Genomic DNA, 19,270 nt, shown 5'->3' with positions numbered 1-19,270 from the left:
ATTGAGTGTTTTCAGACTTACCACTTCATTCCAATCAAGATGGCTTCTGGTGTGCCATACTTTTGTCATAAGTAAGACTGTTAGCGCTCTAGTTGTTCTTTAGAACACTCTGGGACATTTTGTCATTGGGCTATACTTGGGGTACATCTGGGTGATATTTGGGCTACATTTATGCTCTTTTGTCTCTGGTGGCCATCTTGGGAGACTATGTCAGAATTTTTTAATGAAATTGAAGAGGGTTTGAGAAGTCACTCAAAATGTGCCCTAATTTTTCTTTCTGCAGCACTAATCATAATTCATATGGCAAAATATACCCCCTCATTTTGTTCCTTTTTAAATTAAATGTTTTAAGAGTTACCACTTTATTCCAATCAAGATGGCTTCAGGTGTGCCATACCTTTGTAATAAGTAGGACTGTTAGCGCTCTAGTTGTTCTTTAGAACACTCTGGGACATTCTGTCATTGGGCTATACTTGGGCTACATCTGGGTGATATTTGGGCTACATTTGGTCTCTTTTGTCTCTGGTGGCCATTTTGGGAGACTGCATGTCAGAATGTTTTAATGAAATAGAAAAGGATTTGAGAAGTCACTCAAAATGTGCCCTAATTTTTCATTCTGCAGCACTAATCATACTTTCTATGGCAAAATATACCCCCTCATGTTGTTTCTTTTTAAATTAAATGTTTTAAGAGTTACCACTTTATTCCAATCAAGATGGCTTCAGGTGTGCCATACCTTTGTAATAAGTAGGACTGTTAGCGCTCTAGTGGTTCTTTAGAACACTCTGGGACAATCTGTCATTGGGCTATACTTGGGCTACATCTGGGTGATATTTGGGCTACATTTGGGCTCTTTTGTCTCTGGTGGCCATTTTGGGAGACTGCATGTCAGAATGTTTTAATGAAATAGAAAAGGATTTGAGAAGTCACTCAAAATGTGCCCTAATTTTTCATTCTGCAGCACTAATCATACTTTCTATGGCAAAATATACCCCCTCATGTTGTTTCTTTTTAAATTAAATGTTTTAAGAGTTACCACTTTATTCCAATCAAGATGGCTTCAGGTGTGCCATACCTTTGTAATAAGTAGGACTGTTAGCGCTCTAGTTGTTCTTTAGAACACTCTAGGAGGCTGCAGTAGAACACAAAGGAATCAACTGACAGTCTCTGTCCTTGTTGGATGTACATGTTTTACTGAGAATGTCAGACTTCATTTTCACATGACTGAGAAAGATAATGTGAATTTACAGAAAATATGCTTTCAGTTTAGCTTATAGATCCCCTTCCAAACCACTGTGGGAAAATCATGAGATATTAGTTTTCTTTCAAACAATATTCATGATATCACAGCAGAAGGTTTTTTCACATGGTAAAATCACCTTAGAACCCACCACAATTCCTAAAACGAGTATGGTACCATCAACAAATGGTTTATAATGTAACTAAAGTCCTAAAACCCTCTATTAACTACAATGCTTTTTAATGAGGTGCTATCATGTATATTGGTCCCAAGATGGCTGCCAACACTTCTTGGATGAAGTGCTGACAGCCAATCAGATCAGATGTGTGGTTAGGCTCCGCCCAGATATATATCTTTTTTTGAACCTAAATTACTCAAAATCCACTGGAGCACATATATTGAGACCTAGCAAAGGCACATCGGGCTAACAGTCCCTACAATTTTGCCAAGTTTCGTGCAAATCCATTCAGCCGTTCGAGCTAAAAGTGAGGCCAACCGCCCTATGGAAATTAACATGGGAAAAACGCGTTTTGGGACCCCCCTTTTTTCTCGGCCCCCCCTTGATGAAACCCCCCCAAATTGTCAGGGGCTGCTCAGAAACAAAATGTTCCATTTTCCTGAAAATTTCAGCCAATTCCGTCCACAAACGCCAAAGTTATTAGACATAGAATTTTCAAAAATCCCATAGAGAAAAAATCCTAACTATATATACCTACTGGCGACCGCCAGTAGGTAATATATATATATATTCATTGAAAAAACCATAGGTCAGCTAACTATAACTCGTGCGCCTGCAATGCACTGCTGATGACGTTACATATTACATCACTCATGACATGGTCAGTGACATCACTAATGACATCATTGATGACATCTCAAATGACATCACTGATGACATCATCCAGTGAATGTGTGTCTTTCTGAAAAATAAATATTTTTGATATATGTATATCTAAAGGTCGATGGAAGAATAAACGGTTAAATAAGTGTCTAAATGGATGTTTTTTTTGTAAAATTGATTGGTTAACTGACTTATTAAGTGTATCTTAGTGAATACATATATTAGCGGGTAATGTTTAAATATTTAAATATATGTATCAGTGTCTCACTTTGTGTATAAGTGGCTGCATGGGTTGGTGAGTAGCTACATGAGTGTGTATATGGGTTATTAGTTGTTTTTTTGAGTATCAGTATGAGTGTCTGTATGGTTTGGTGGGGGGTATTACTTAGCGCATAGATGCATGAATGACTGACTCACTGTTTGTATGTGTTTTGAAGACTGCATGTGTGCAGGACTGTATGGGTGGATGAGTGTGTGTATGGGTGTGTTACTGAGTGAATGACTGTCTTACTAGTATCTTTATGAGTAACTACATATGTTTTAATCTAGTATATGTGAGTATTGATGTATATAAGTGAGTATATGTGAGAGTGAGAGATTGGAAGAGTTCCTGTTTAAATAAGTATGTGTTTGTATAAGTGATTGTTTAAGAGAGTAAGTATGTGTAAGTTTCCGTAGAAGTAAGTGTGGTAGTGTGTGTATAGCTAAATATGCAAATAAATGGATGTTTGATAGTTTATTTGCATGTGTGAGTATATGTGTGAGTAACTCTATGGATGACTGTCGGTGTGTAACAGGTTGTATAGGTGTATCAGTGCATATGATGAGTGAGTACATGTATGAGTGACTATATAGAACTGTTAGTGAATGAGTGTGTATATAGATGGTAGAATTACTGAATAGGTTGTTGTAACTGGTATAGGTATCTCAATTTTTTTGAAAATTTTAGTTTCTATTTTTGAATGTGTGTATCAAAGGTCATATTACGCTGAGAGGAGGTCTGCCACTCTTTCACAAGGACGATGTCATCGGTGATGTCATTTGAGATGTCATCAGTGATGTCATGAGTGATGTCACTGACCATGTCATGAGTGATGTAATATGTAACGTCATCAGCAGTGCATTGCGTGCGCGCGAGTTATAGTTAGCTGAACTAACTATAACGGGGGAATTTCAAAGGTTTTGTATGAGTGATGTGTCCAGCTAACTATAACATGTGTGAAACCTATGGTTTTTTCAATAAATTTGCAAGGTTTTTTAAATGCTAATTCCTAACTATAACATGAGTGAAACCTATGGTTTTTTCAGTGAATTTGCAAGGTTTTTTAAATGCTAATTCCTAACTATAGCGTGTGTGAAACCTATGGTTTTTTCAGTGAATTTCAAAGGTTTTGTAAATGATAATTATTAAATGTATTAATTGTTATATTTTTTATACCGATTTACTACATTATTTTAAACTATTTATTTTTAGATATTTTATTTTTTAAATTACATTACATATTTATAAAATAAATTGGAAAAAAATTGTTTTAAAAATATTTAAATTGTAATATATATTTTTTTATTTAATATTTTTTTAATTTATATATATATTTTATATCGCAGGCAATGATATTCTATGGAAGGAAATTCAAGTTACTGGTAAGTACAGTTAAATTTACTTTTCAGGAATAGTAGTGAGCTAGATTGGGGAATTAATACCTCTTCAATCCTGAGGTCCCCTGTGAGCCAACTAGCCTACCAGGTACCTCCAGTATGTGCCAGGCAGCTGTGTTGCAGAGAGGTGTTCAAAGGGCACTCCTCCTTTTTACAACACTCTGCAACACAGCTCTGTGGCGCTTACTGGAGATACCTGTTGGACTAGTTGCCCCCTAGGGGACCTCTGGATTGAACAGGAATTAATTCCCCAACTTAAAACACGTCCCAGGGCATGCTCCACTCACATCACCTTAAGCCCGCCTCTACCTTCACCACTGTGCTAACGCGCCCTGTAGAGTGTTCTAAGTTAGGGGATTAAGTCCCCTTACATACTGGGGGTCCCTGGGGGCCAACTAGCCCACCGGGAACCTCCAGTAAATGCCAGGAGGCTATGTTGCAGAGAGGTGTAAGGAGGCCACGCCCCTTTTTACACCTCTCTGCAACGCAGCCCCCTGGCACGTTTGCAGAGAGGGAACTAATTCCTCTTGCATACTGGGGGTCCGTGGGGGCCAACTAGCCCACCTGGAACCTCCAGTATGCGCCAGGGAGCTGCATTGCAGAGAGGTGTAATGAGGCTATGCCCCTTGTTACACCTCTCTGCAACGCAGCCCCCTGGTGCGTTTGCAGAAGGGGAACTAATTCCCCTTGCATACTGGGGGTCCCTGGGGGCCAACTAGCCCACCTGGAACCTCCAGTATGCGCCAGTGGGCTACATTGCAGAGAGGTGTAATGAGGCCACACCCTTTTTTACACCTCTCTGAAACGCAGCCCCCGGGCGTGTTTGCAAAGGGGAACTAATTCCCCTTGCATACTGGGGGTACCTGGGGGCCAACTAGCCCACCTGGAACCTCCAGTATGTGCCAGGGGGCTGCATTGCTGAGTGGTGCAATGAGGCTATGCCCCTTTTTACACCTCTCTGCAACAAAGCCCCCTGGCGCATTTGCAGAGGGGGAACTAATTCCCCTTGCATACTGGGGGGCCCTGGAGGCCAACTAGCCCACCAGGAGCCTCCAGTATGCGCCAGGGGGCTGTGTTGCTTTGCCCCAGGGGGTGGCGGTCCCCGGGGCAGTGTGGGGGGGATTGGGGCCCCCCACACTTCTTTATCACTATGCCCCAGCGATTTGGTCCCCCTGGGGGGTAATTTGAAAAAAAACAGACCGGGTTTAAAAACAAATAATTGGGGGCCTTGGGGGTCCTTGTGGGACCACCTGGGCAGGCCTAGGGGGTCAGGGTGTTTCTACCCTGCCCCATTTTTGTGTTCTACAAGTTTGTTTTTCTGATTTCCTGTGCCTCGGTCTACCGAGCACAAGATGGCTGCCAACACTTCCTGGTTTGAAGTGTTGAAAGCCAATGAGCATGCAGCTCGTACTCGGAAAGGTTTAGAACTCAAAAAGGAGGCAGGGTAGAAGCACCCTGATTCCCTAGGCCTGCTCAGGGGGTCCCACAAGGACCCCTAAGGCCCCCCCCAATTTTTATTTTTTTTCAAAATCACGGGGTGCGCGTACGGTACGCCTTTTGGGTCCTTGTGGGACCCCCTGAGCCGGCCTAGGGGGTCAGGGTGCTTCTACCCTGCCCCTTTTTGAGTTCTACACATTTGTTTTTCTGCTTTCTTGTGCCTCCGTCTACCGAGGCACAAGATGGCTGCCAACAATTTCTGTTTTGGAGTGTTGACAAGCAGTGGCAGCCAATCCGCATGCAGCTAGTGCATGCGTGTGGTACACGTACAGTGCGTGCTTATAGATATATATTTTTTTCCTCTGTTGATTTTCTCAGGAACTACTGGAGGGATTTACACCATTTAAGCAAAAGTGTGATCTGCGAATCAGACTCTACCATTTTGCCCCAAATTTCTTGTAATTCCGTTCAGCCGTTCGGGCTGTAGCCGTGTCTAATCATCCTATGGAAAATAACATGGGGAAAACACGTTTTGGGGCCCCCCTTTTTTCTCAGCCCCCACTTGACGAATCCCCCCAAAACTTTCAGGGAAGGAGCGGAGCGGGCTATCTTCTTTGAGAAATTCGCGAAGATTCATCAACCGGCGCCAAAGTTATTGCCAATAGAATGTTGCGGATTTCCTATGGAAACTAGGTCCTAACTATAACTACCTACGAGCGACCGCCAGTAGGTAATATATATAAGACTATATATAATATTATATATAAAACTATATATAATATATATGTAATATATATACATATTGTTATTTTTAGTTCAGTAAATATTTTTTTTTGTTTTTTTATTCTCAATGTCCTACTTGTTAAAATATGTCTTATGTCAATATTTTGAGTATACATGTTTTTAATTTGTTGGGGTTATATATTATTTTCCAATCTCCAAGACTTTCCCAACTATAGCTTGCATTCGGATGGAAATAGTCAATTTGATACCTTCAAAGTTCCAGAGTTCAATACTTTCACAACTGTAACTCAGGTTGGAGAGGAATTAGTAAATCTGATCCCTCCAAAGTCAAACACTTCCCATGCTGCTGTTTACGGTTGGTTGAAATAGTAAATCTGACCCCTCCAAAGTCCAACACTTTCCCTACTGTTCACAGGTTGGAGTGGGAATAGAAAACCTCATCCCACCAAAAGTCAAACAAAATCCCTACAGTTGTTTCTATAAGATTAAAAATAGAAAGTCTGACCTTGCAAAGTCCGTTACTTTCCCAACCTTTGCTGATGTTGTAGAGGGAATAGCAAATCTAACCCTTCCAAAGTCCAACACTTCCCCTACTGTTGCTTACTTTGGAGTGGGAATAGTAAATCTTACACCTCCAAAGCCCAACATTTTCCGTACTGTCAGGTTGGGAATGGCAAATCTAAACAGTGTTAAGACTAAGGAGCCGATTAGGATCGCGGACGGAAAAGGGTTCCGTCCGCCAAGGAAGAGGCCAAGATACTCCGGACCGCTCCGCGGATAAACCGCCGTAGCGATTAGGATAAAAATGGAACGAAACTCCGACCGCGGCAGATGGACCACATCAAACTCCGTCCGCGGCGGACGGAGTACACCTGAGACCGCCGCAAGCGGACGGAACCTAAGAAACACCGACCGCCGCGGACGAACATGACCGCGGGAACAGCCAAAGCCACCGCAATACCTGCGGAGGCTCCGTGCCCGCGATTAGGATAACACCGCCAGTCCTACGGAACTCACCTCAATCCACGGCTGCAGAGGAAACAATGCAACAAGAAACGGTGCATCCCAGCGGAAGGCCAACACGAACACCATCACTACCGTCAAACCAATTTCAAAATGTCTGACGGAAGTAAATACAAAACACACGAAACAGGACAACCACCCACCTGAAACACCTACACCAATCACAAGCCACAATGACACCCCCCCAAGCACCTACAAATCCACACAAGTCAACACACCCACCTAGCACCTGACTGGCAACAACCATTGGGACACAACCTTGAGACACAGAGTATGAAATGACTCCCACCCACTACCACAATCCTTTGCATCACAGCATAGCTGCTAGCAGAAGGCCCAATACGACGGACAGCAGACACAAATTTCACACATACAACCACCACACAAACACGCACACCACACAAACAGCCACCACACCATTCCTACACACCACACACCTGCACTCCCCAACCCACTCCACCCACACCTTGATCAGCACACACCATGGCACCTAAGAAAAACCCTAAATTCACTGAGACAGAGTTGAAGGTCATGGTGGATGAAATCATCCATGTTGAACCCTACATATTCGACACACTAGTCCAGCAGACCACCGTGGCAACCAAAAACCACATGTGGGACAGTATAGTAAGTCGGGTGAATGCGTCAGGGACCGTGCCAAGGACAAAGCACGAGATCCAGAGGCGGTGACATGGCCTAAAAACTAGGGTGAAAAGCATCCGTGCTAAAAACCACCTGCGAGCACACCACACTGGCGGCGGCACACCCCCGGAGCCCATACCGTATACTGATTGGGAGGAAAAGGTGCTGGGCATACTGCACCCAGAGAGCCTGGAAGGAATTGACGAAGGAGAAGAGGCTGGTAAGTACAAACCAAGCACCACTATCACACTGACATGGTCTGCCTCACACAACTGAGAAGACACATCTCCCAGGCCCCAACCCATGCATGTGGGCCACATACTCACCAAAATGTGAACGACTCCCAACAGGCCCCTATGTCCACAGGGAGGGTGGTGGTGGGTGGGGTGTGTGAGAGGTCACTACTACAACTCCCAACAGGCCCCCATGTCCACAGGGAGGGTGGTGGTGGGTGGGGTGTGTGAGAGGTCACTACTACAATTCCCAACAGGCCCCCATGTCCACAGGGAGGGTGGTGGTGGTGTGTGTCGAGAGGTGGGTGGGGTGTGCGAGAGGTCACTACTACAATTCCCAACAGGCCCCCATGTCCACAGGGAGGGTGTTGGTGGGTGGGGTGTGTGAGAGGTCACTACTACAACTCCCAACAGGCCCCCATGTTCACAGGGAGGGTGGTGGTGGGTGGGTTGTGTGAGAGGTCACTACTACAACTCCCAACAGGCCCCCATGTCCACGGGGAGGGTGGTGGTGGTGTGTGTCGAGAGGTGGGTGGGGTGTGCGAGAGGTCACTACTACAATTCCCAACAGGCCCCCATGTCCTCAGGGAGGGTGGTGGTGGGTGGGGTGTGTGAGAGGTCACTACTACAACTCCCAACAGGCCCCCATGTCCACAGGGAGGGTGGTGGTGGGTGGGGTGTGTGAGAGGTCAATACTACAACTCCCAACAGGCCCCCATGTCCACAAGAAGGGTGGTGGTGGTGTGTGTCGAGAGGTGGGTGGGGTGTGCGAGAGGTCACTACTACAATTCGCAACAGGCCCCCATGTCCACAGGGAGGGTGGTGGTGGGTGGGGTGTGTGAGAGGTCACTACTACAACTCCCAACAGGCCCCCATGTCCATAGGGAGGGTGGTGGTGGTGTGTGTCGAGAGGTGGGTGGGGTGTGCGAGAGGTCACTAATACAATTCCCAACAGGCCCCCATGTCCACAGGGAGAGTGGTGGTGGTGTGTGTCGAGAGGTGGGTGGGGTGTGCGAGAGGTCACTACTACAATTCCCAACAGGCCCCCATGTCCACAGGGAGGGTGGTGGTGAGTGGGGTGTGTGAGAGGTCACTACTACAACTCCCAACAGGCCCCCATGTCCACAGAGAGGGTGGTGGTGGGTGGGGTGTGTGAGAGGCCACTATTACAACTCCCAACAGGCCCCCATATCCACAGGGAGGGTGGTGGTGGGTAGGGTGTGTGAGAGGTCACTACTACAACTCCCAACAGGCCCCCATGTCCACAGGGAGGGTGGTGGTGTGTGTGTCAAGAGGTGGGTGGGGTGTGCGAGAGGTCACTACTACAATTCCCAACAGGCCCCCATGTCCATAGGGAGGGAGGTGGTGGTGTGTGTCGAGAGGTGGGTAGGGTGTGCGAGAGGTCACTACTACAATTCCCAACAGGCCCCCATGTCCACAGGGAGGGTGGTGATGGTGTGTGTCGAGAGGTGGGTGGGGTGTGCGAGAGGTCACTACTACAATTCCCAACAGGCCCCCATGTCCACAGGGAGGGTGGTGGTGGGTGGGGTGTGTGAGAGGTCACTACTACAACTCCCAACAGGCCCCCATGTCCACAGGGAGGGTGGTGGTGGGTGGGGTGTGCGAGAGGACAGTGAAATGTAATGTATGAAAAATAAAACATGTCATGTCCACAGTATTGATCATGAAAATCTTGTCCCTCAGGTGATCGCAATTTGACTGGTGAAACCAGCAACCGCCCGCAACACTCGCCTCACTCACATCCAGGACTCTCTGGGGACGATCCCACAGCCAGCTCCGGTGCGGAGGACGGAGCGGGCCCAAGCACACTCCCTGGGCCATGAGGGTTAATGGAAATCCGTGCCTCCACAACCTTGTCCTGTGTCACTCAAGCAACACCTGCCACAGTGAGCTGTACAGCCACCACCACCACCAGTACCACCACTCCTGCCTGTGCCGCCCTGCCTGACCCACCGCACGACGCAGGGCCATGTACATCCCAGCCAAGCAAGGAGAGTGGATGGGAAAGAAGAGAGCTGAGGCCACATCACCCAAGCAGGAGTGCTTCTCACCAGCGAGCTGGGGAAGAACACCCACCCCATCCTGGCACTGATTCACTGGAAGCCCTAGCCAGAGTCCAGGCCTCCTATGAGCGTGGGCAGGAACAGGCTGATCGTGCCCACCAGGACTCGGTAGAGAACATTAATCTGTTGCAGTCCATTGATAGCTGCATAGGCCAAATAGTGGACCTCATGGGCCAGCAAACATCACTGTGGAGGGAATGGTTATCCTGCACCACACCACCCCCCCTCAACCAAGTGCCCAGCCGCCACGGTCACCAACACCACCGCCATCGCCACCTGTGCACATGGCCACGGATGTGGCCCCTGACCAACCTGCCCCCCCAGCTGACTCCGTTCCGGCTCCAAGACGGAGGGGCCGTCCGAGGCTGGAAGTAGGTGAGAGCAGTGGGGATGCTTCATCTACCCGCTCAAAGAGGGGCCGCCAATGACTCTAACACTGCCTGAGGCTGCCATCCACCTGCAAACTATCCTGTCCCACTACGCCAAGTATTGGCACAGGTCTGCTGGACTAGGTGGACATCACCCAATGTGGTGTCACCACGGTCTTTTCATCTACCATGACAATCAACTCACACTCCCCCACCCAACACTTACTTGTAAATATCCACCAGCATCAATTCACAACCTGTAAATAAATTTCACTTAAACACTCAATGATGTGTTGCCTCCATGTTTTAATCACATGATTGTCTCAGAAACAGACGTTACCAGGCGCAGGGATCTATGTCGGTGAGAATCATGCCTCTGTGGGAGTGACCTAGGGAAAAAGAGAGACAACAAACACACGTCAGGAAACTGAATCACACCCATCACAACACACTGCAGTGCAACATCCCACAAACCACACTCATCACCAAATCAGTGGATGAGAGGACACACATCATGGAGATTTGCATGTACACAAAAATTACCACACACACATGCAAACATGACATACCAGAACAGCCAGCTGATGAACACCACATCCACACACGACCAGCAAACATACATAACGCATTGTCAACCGGCACAAGAGGTAGTTACTCATATTCAAGGGAAATAGCGATCAATGAGCTGACACCTCTGGTCCACACCTTCCTCCTCACCACTAGCCTCATCAGTCGACATGGGTGGGATGGGAGGCCGAGGAACTTGTTGGTCTTCAGGGTCCAAGATCAGTTCAATGTCATTGCGCAAGGCCAGGTTGTGGAGCATGCAGCAGGCAATCACAATCCTGCATACTTGCCTGGTGAGTAAGGCAGGGCCCCTCTGGTCTTATCCAGGCACCGAAACCTAGACTTTAGCAGTCCAAAAGTACGTTCCAGCACTCTACGTGTCCTCCCATGGGCATCATTGTATCGCATTTCACCCGCTGTTGTTGGATTACGTATGGGACTCAGCAGCCAAGGCCGGTTTGGGTACGCAGAGTCGCCTATGTAGGGGGATGGCAGACACAAATATCACAACCAGAATTGGTGGGTACCCCATGCCACTCAGAAAACACAACTGTCCCCACAGCATACTCACCAACAAGCCACGCACGTTCTGGACGCAGATTTGCCATCAGTTGGGGGACAATGCTGCTCCGCATGATATGGGAGTCATGTGCGGAGCCTGGAAATCTTGCACACACATGGGATATGATGTTGTCGGCCAGGCACACCACCTGCAGGTTGAGCGGATGAAAGTACTTCCGATTTCTATATACCGGCTCACGTGCCCGTGGTGGAATGAGACTGATATGGGTGCCATCAATGGAACTCACTACGTGTGGTATCTGGCCCAGTGCATAGAAGTCTGCTTTGACTGCTGCCAACTCTGCCGGCCGTGGAATATGGATGTATTCATCCCTGTACAGCATCATGGCTTTTAGAACATCCCGCATTACCATGCTGAACATGGACTATGACATCCCCCCGGCATGTCCAACTGTGTACTGAAAGGTGCCAGTTGCAAAAAAGTCTAGTGCCGCCATCACCTTTGCTGTGGGTGTAATGGAACCAGGATATGTTCTTCGTGGCTGCAGATGAGGAGACAATTGGTCTACAAGCTCCAGCAATCTGCGTCGATCTAGCCGGAATTTCCTGATCACCTCCTCGTCAACCATATCCTCCAGCACAGTGTATGGGCGATGCACATTTGAAGCCCTCCTGTGTGGTAGTAGATGTAGTACAAGTCAATTTACCAACAACGCAACTCCATCACATGCAGGCCAACACTAGCAAAATGATAAATGTTGTCGACAATTGTCATATGTGTGACATCTCTGAAATTACCTACAATACGGAGTGGCGTATAAACAATGTGCAGCCACTAGCAACATGATGTGTGTCAACATGTACAATGCAACTTACTCTCATGTCAAAATTACTGCCAACAAGACATGTTTAAGGACCCAAATGTGGGCAAGCCTCATCACAGACACACATGCACGTGCAAACACAATACGATAATGCTACACACACTCCATGTCATCATGCACCAATGACCACACTGACAATGGTGAGCATCCTCACATGACTTGCATGGTCACACAAGAGGCAACACACATACGCATACACAGAATGCATGTGCACCCCCACCATTGTTATTTGCACACATTAACCACACACTGACAACAGATTCAGAATGTGGCGAGACAGCCTTGATGTACTGTGTAGATGTGAAGAAGTTGAAACGTGTGTAGGGAAATACAAGACGTCAACACATCGACATGCACATGTGTAGCACATTGTGTGCACATCAATGGGCATAGTATGAACACACATGATATAGTGCATGACATATGCAGTTTCGCCATCACGGTCACAACCCTCATAACGCATGTGCGGACTATCCACCACGGTGCAGCATTGGAAAATATACAATCAGTGGGGCTGCCATGGCGGTACACTGCTTCCGCTATTTTCGATTGGGCATACGCGGCCCGCGTTACCTCTTACCATTGGCTGCATGGGCGCGGACCGTCACGGTCACACATCGGCAACCGCATGTGCCCGCTTCCGGGACGGATGCTTCTTTTACAACAATGTTCAATCAGTGGCGCCACCATGGCGGTGCATGCATTCCGCGGGGGAGGTGCAGGCCAGCACATCCTTGTGATGATGAAATTCGAAATGGCAGTTTATGACCCCCCTAACAGTCACATTGCATCATCCACCGTACACCGGCCGGCCACGGCCCGTCCACAACCGCCGTGCGGACTGGCCTGGCACGGCGGTGGGTGACTGGCCTGGCATGGCGGTTGTGGACCGGGCTGGTCCGGCGGAGGGTGACTGGCCTGGCACGGCGGTTGTGGACCGGGCTGGTCCGGCGGTGGGTGACTGGCCTGGCACGGCGGTTGTGGACCGGGCTGGGCCGGCGGTGGGTGCCTGGCCTGGCACGGCAGTTGTGGACCGGGCTGGGCCGGCGGTGGGTGAGTGGCCTGGCACGGCGGTTGTGGACCGGGCTGGGCCGGTGGTGGGTGACTGGCCTGGTACGGCGGTTGTGGACCGGCCGTAGCCAGCCGGTGTACGGTGGATGATGCAATGTGACTGTAAGGGGGGTCATGAACTGCCATTTCGAATTTCATCATCAAAAGGATGTGTTGGCCTGCACCTACCACCGCGGAATGCGTGCACCGCCATGGTGGCGCCACTGATTGAACATTGTTGCAAAAGAAGCATCCGTCCCAGAAGCGCGCACATGCGGTTGCCGATGTGTGACCGTGACGGTCCGTGCACATGCAGCCAATGGGAAGAGGTAACGCGGGCCGCGTATGCCCAATCGAAAATAGCGGAAGCAGTGCACCACCACACCAGGGCCAGTCATTGGCCCTTTTGAAAGAGGCATCCAGGGGGAACCAATTGCTGACGTATGCCACTCACATGGTCTCAGGGCGCTATATATGTGTGATTTCTAAAATCACACATTCACTGCTGTGATCCAGTGCTGCCTGTGACCATCACCTCGACTTGCTGCTGCTGAGCTGACCAATGACTGCTGCCTGTGACCATCACCTCGACCTGCTGCTGCTGAGCTGACCAACGACTGCTGCCTGTGACCATCACCTCGAACTGCTGCTGCTGAGCTGACCAACGACTGCTGCCTGGGACCATCACCTTGACCTGCTGCTGCTCAGCTGACCAACGACTGCTGCTGTAGTGCCACAGTCCAGGACCTTGCCATGCAGAGAATGCGAGAGATCCGGTCTCGTCCCTTCACCACAGCGGAACTAGATGTTCTTGTGGGCGGTGTGCTCAGCCACTACGAACAGCTCTACGGTGCACCCGGACAGGTGATAAGTGCAGTGGTGTACATGTTGTTTTCCCTGAGGTGGTCAGTGGCTCCTGTCTTCTGTAAGCCTGCCGGTGTGCTGTGGGACCTTCACATGTGTTGTGCAGAGCATGGCTGCATGTAGATACATGTTTCTACGTAGTTTGTGCATGTCATACTGTCCACTTACGTTACCCTCTTGTCTCCCATCATGGTAGGTAAAGCTGTACCTTCGCAAGGCCGTGTGGAGGACCATAGCACATGATGTACGGGCAGTGGGGGTGTGCAATAGACGACACACACACTGCCACAAGCGCTGGGACGACATATCCAGGCTTAGCAAGAATGTAGCGGAGATGACACTGGGGATGATTCCAAGAACGACACGTCTGGCCCGACGCACCATGACCCCTCTTATGCACCGTATCATTGCTGTGACGCATCCTGACCTGTCTGCCCGGCTGAGTGTGGATCAACAGCAAACTAGCGGTAAGCAGACTGTATGTGTATGTTACTTGAGAGTGCAATGCATGTATTGGTGCTCAGACACAGTAGTGACTTCCGTGGTGCGTATGTTTTGCAGGAATACCATGTTGGTGCTATTGGCGGAGTCAAATTTGACATCCATGTCCGCCATGTTGACACGCCACTTGCTTAGTAGTTGAGGGTTCAAGGACATGCCGTAGAGGTCTGTGGTCCCATGGCAAGACATGTGTGCAGATCTACATGCACTTGCCCTGTTCGTATGATGTACATGTTTCACGGCCACCACCGGTTATTTCATGTGCGGATGACTGGTAGGGGTGGGACGTGTGCAGGATGGGGGCTACATGTTCTTTGTCTGAAATGGAATTAGAGATTTGTTGTCCTTCTGTACGTGAGTGTGGCAATTACTTACACCTCTTTTCTCTCTATTTCAGCTTTGGCAGAGGGCACTGAGCCACAGACGACGGAGATGAGCGGTGGCAATGCATCCGGATCAGACATCACACACACGCAGACTGACACAGAAGAGGGCAGCCCCGGAGAGGGGGACAGGACCGTCCCTGAGGACTCGCATGTCGAGACACCATCGTCCTCATATTCCGACAGTGTTGGTGAGTCAGCACTGTTGTCACAGACAGGGAGTGGGCAATCAACACCTTCGGTCGGGACACAGCACACAGGGCCCACACTGCCGCCAACTGCACCATGTACTGTTCGTGCACGCAGAAGTAGGGGAAGCAGAGTGGTGTTCGGTGCAGGCACTGCTGCCCCTGCCCCGGTGACCCAAAGTGCACTTTGTGCTGAGGCTGTTGATCTGCTGCGACAGCTGTGTGTGGGGCAGACCAACATAATCAATGCATTCCAAGACCACGATAGGAAGTTGGGGCAGGTGGTGGCATTCATGGAAGGGATGCATGGCGATGTTGCTGGTCTACACAGGACAGTTCAGTCATTGGCAAACACTGTGTCTTCTGCCATTGTACAGTCGCATGGACTGGGTGCTACTTCTGTTCCCCCATCTACACCACTTGATGTCTCAGGGGGGAGTGAATGTTCTGACCAGGACTTTTTTACAGGTTATTGCACTAGAAGCAGCCACAAGCAGCACGGCAGGGCACAGAGGGCATAGACACCATCTCGTAGGACAGGAAAATCTGTTACCAAAGACGACGTGAGATACACTGGATTTCACACACAGGATCCCCAGGTGGTGTTGGGGGAAATGCCTTCACATGCTACACAGGCATCCCACACAAAAGGTACTCCCAAGGCAAGGGATACTCCCAAGTCCAGGGACACTCCCTTGGACAAGGACACTACTAAGGCAAAGGCACCTCAAAAGAGCAGGGACACTCCCAAGGACAAGGACACTACTAAGGAAGGGGCGACTCCCAAGAGCAGGGACAAGGACAGTACAAAGGCAAAGGCACCTCAAAAGAGCAGGGACACTCCCAAGGACAAGGACACTACTAAGGAAGGGGCGACTCCCAAGAGCAGGGACAAGGACAGTACAAAGGCAAAGGCCCCTCAAAAGAGCAGGGACACTCCCAAGGACAGGGACACTACTAAGGACGGGGCGACTCCCAAGAGCAGGGACAAGGACACTACAAAGGCAAAGGCACCTCAAAAGAGCAGGGACACCCCCAAGGACAGGGACACTACTAAGGAAGGGGCCACTCCCAAGAGCAGTGACACTCCCAGGGACAGGCACACTACAGAGGAAGGGCCATCTCCCAAGGGCAGGGACACACCCAGGGACAAGGTGTCTTCTAGAGACAGGTACACTACAAAGGACAAGTCTGCTGCCAGGGACAGGGCACCGACCAGGGAACAGGGAAAGTCCAGAGACAAGACTCCTACTACGGCCAAGGCACATCCAAGGGACAAGGCTTCTCCCATAGACTCTAGCTCCATCAAGGACAGGCATACATCACCCCTGGCTGCACTGAGGCTGATGTTGTTGAAGGAACGGAAAACAGATGCCTCCATGGCGGAGTACCCCCCCATACCTCCACTCCCATCCAGGCCCGTCAGAAGAAGAGGAAGGAGTACTGTTGTTGCATCCCCCATTAAACATGATGCAGAGGCCAGAAGGCAGGCACACAGCAAACGACAAGCAGGGTCCAGCACGTCCCCAGAGAGCAGACCCCCAGCAGCAGATGCTCCACCTTTGGTGGGTGATATTTCATTAGAGTCCGCACCACTTGCCAGTCCTGTCATGTCCAGGGTGCCTCACATATCCCTAAGAAACGTAGGCACACCCCATTGACACCTGACCACCCCGATGTTGTTCCGGTACAGCTATTCCCAGCTCCCAGAGCCACCCTGCCTCCTGGCCCATACAGCCCTGTGGCTCATCATTTCGGTGTTCCCAGTGGCGCATCAGAGGTTCACTCTCAGTTCTCATGTAGTGGCACTGTCTCAGTTGTGCCCTCTCCTGTTTCTGGTGCTGGCAGTGTGTCTGGGTCGATGGCTCATGTGTCAGTCACTAGAGCTTTGGCTGTGTCTCACACTCCTATGTCTGTTGCTGGCAGTGTGTCTGGGTCTATGGCTCATGTGTCAGTCACTAGGGCTGTGGCTGTGTCTCACACTCCTAAGTTTGGTGCTGGCAGTGTGTCTGGTTCGATGGCTTATGTGTCAGTCACTAGAGCTGTGGCTGTGTCTCACACTCCTATGTCTGGTGCTGGCAGTGTGTCTGGGTCTATGGCTCATGTGTCAGTCACTACATCTGTGGCTGTGTGTCACACTCCTGGTTCTGGTGCTGGCAGTGTGTCTGGGTCGATGGCTCATGTGTCAGTCACTAGAGCTGAGGCTGTGTCTCACACTCCTATGTCTGGTGCTGGCAGTGTGTCTGGGTCTGTGGCTCATGTGTCAGTCACTAGAGCTGTGGCTGTGTCTCACACTCCAATGTCTGGTGCTGGCAGTGTGTCTGGGTCGATGGCTCATGTGTCAGTCACTAGAGCTGTGGCTGTGTCTCACACTCCTATGTCTGGTGCTGGCAGTGTGTCTGGGTCTGTGGCTCATGTGTCAGTCACTACATCTGTGGCTGTGTGTCACACTCCTGGTTCTGGTGCTGGCAGTGTGTCTGGGTCTATGGCTCATGTGTCAGTCACTAGGGCTGTGGCTGTGTCTCACACTCCTATGTCTGGTGCTGGCAGTGTGTCTGGGTCTATGGCTCATGTGTCAGTCACTAGAGCTGTGGCTGTGTCTCACACTCCAGTTTCTGGTGCTACCAGTGTGTCAGAGGCAAGTACTTCAGGCAGTCCACCTGCTCCGTGATGTGAGGTGTGTTTACCTTCACTCACATGTAATTTGACTTGGTGTGTAGATTGTCCATTGTAACCAGACTTGCATTGTTCTTGTCCTTGGGACGGGTACCTGGCACCACGTACTTGTGCTGCTTCTGATGTACCTGCTCTGTTGGCCACAATGCCCTGTTGGTGTTCTGATACTGCAGTCTGCCCTCTCATGTGTTGCCTCTGATGTACCTGTTCGATGGCATGGACTGTTGATGCACTTAGCCCCTCTCATGTGCTGCCTCTGATATACCTGTTCAATGCCATGGACTGTTGATGCACTTAGCCCCTCTCATGTGCTGCCTCTGATGTACCTGCTCTGTTGGCCACAATGCCCTGTTGGTGTTCTGATACTGCAGTCTGCCCTCTCATGTGCTGCCTCTGATGTACCTGTTCGATGCAATGGACTGTTGATGCACTTAGCCCCTCTCATGTGCTGCCTCTGATGCACCTGTTCGATGCCATGGACTGTTGATGCACTTAGCCCCTCTCATGTGCAGCCTCTGATATACCTGTTCGATGCCATGGACTGTTGATGCACTTAGCCCCTCTCATGTGCTGCCTCTGATGTACCTGTTCGATGCAATGGACTGATGATGAACTTAGCCCCTCTCATGCGCTGCCTCTGATGTACCTGCTCTGTTGGCCACAATGCCCTGTTGGTGTTCTGATACTGCAGTCTGCCCTCTCATGTGCTGCCTCTGATGTACCTGCTCTGTTGGCCACAATGCCCTCTTGGTGTTCTGATACTGCAGTCTGCCCTCTCATGTGCTGCCTCTGATGTACCTGTTCGATGCCATGGACTGTTGATGCATTTAGCCCCTCTCATGTGCTGCCTCTGATATACCTGTTCGATGCCATGGACTGTTGATGCACTTAGCCCCTCTCATGTGCTGCCTCTGATGTACCTGCTCTGTTGGCCACAATGCCCTGTTGGTGTTCTGATACTGCAGTCTGCCCTCTCATGTGCTGCCTCTGATGTACCTGCTCTGTTGGCCACAATGCCCTGTTGGTGTTCTGATACTGCAGTCTGCCCTCTCATGTGCTGCCTCTGATGTACCTGTTCGTTGCAATGGACTGTTGATGCACTTAGCCCTTCTCATGTGCTGCCTCTGATGTACCTGTTTGATGCCATGGACTGTTGATGCACTTAGCCCCTCTCATGTGCTGCCTCTGATGTACCTGTTCAATGCCATCGACTCTTGATGCACTTAGCTCCTCTCATGTGCTGCCTCTGAAGTACCTGTTCGATGCAATGGACTGTTGATGCACTTAGCCCCTCTCATGTGCTGCCCCTGATGTACCTGTTTGATGCAATGGACTGTTGATGCACTTAGCCCCTCTCATGTGCT

The 19,270-nt window shown here is 49.7% G+C and overlaps 1 pseudogene; it reads left to right on the top strand.

Annotated features, from left to right (window-relative positions):
* Positions 1 to 19,270, top strand: part of LOC147727594 (uncharacterized) — a 53,388-nt pseudogene that overhangs the window by 16,313 nt on the left and 17,805 nt on the right.

This window comes from Lissotriton vulgaris, chromosome 3_1 (genome assembly GCF_964263255.1).
Source record: "Lissotriton vulgaris chromosome 3_1, aLisVul1.2, whole genome shotgun sequence".
Classification (NCBI taxonomy): domain Eukaryota; kingdom Metazoa; phylum Chordata; class Amphibia; order Caudata; family Salamandridae; genus Lissotriton; species Lissotriton vulgaris.
This window is presented reverse-complemented; position numbering and strand designations above follow the sequence as displayed.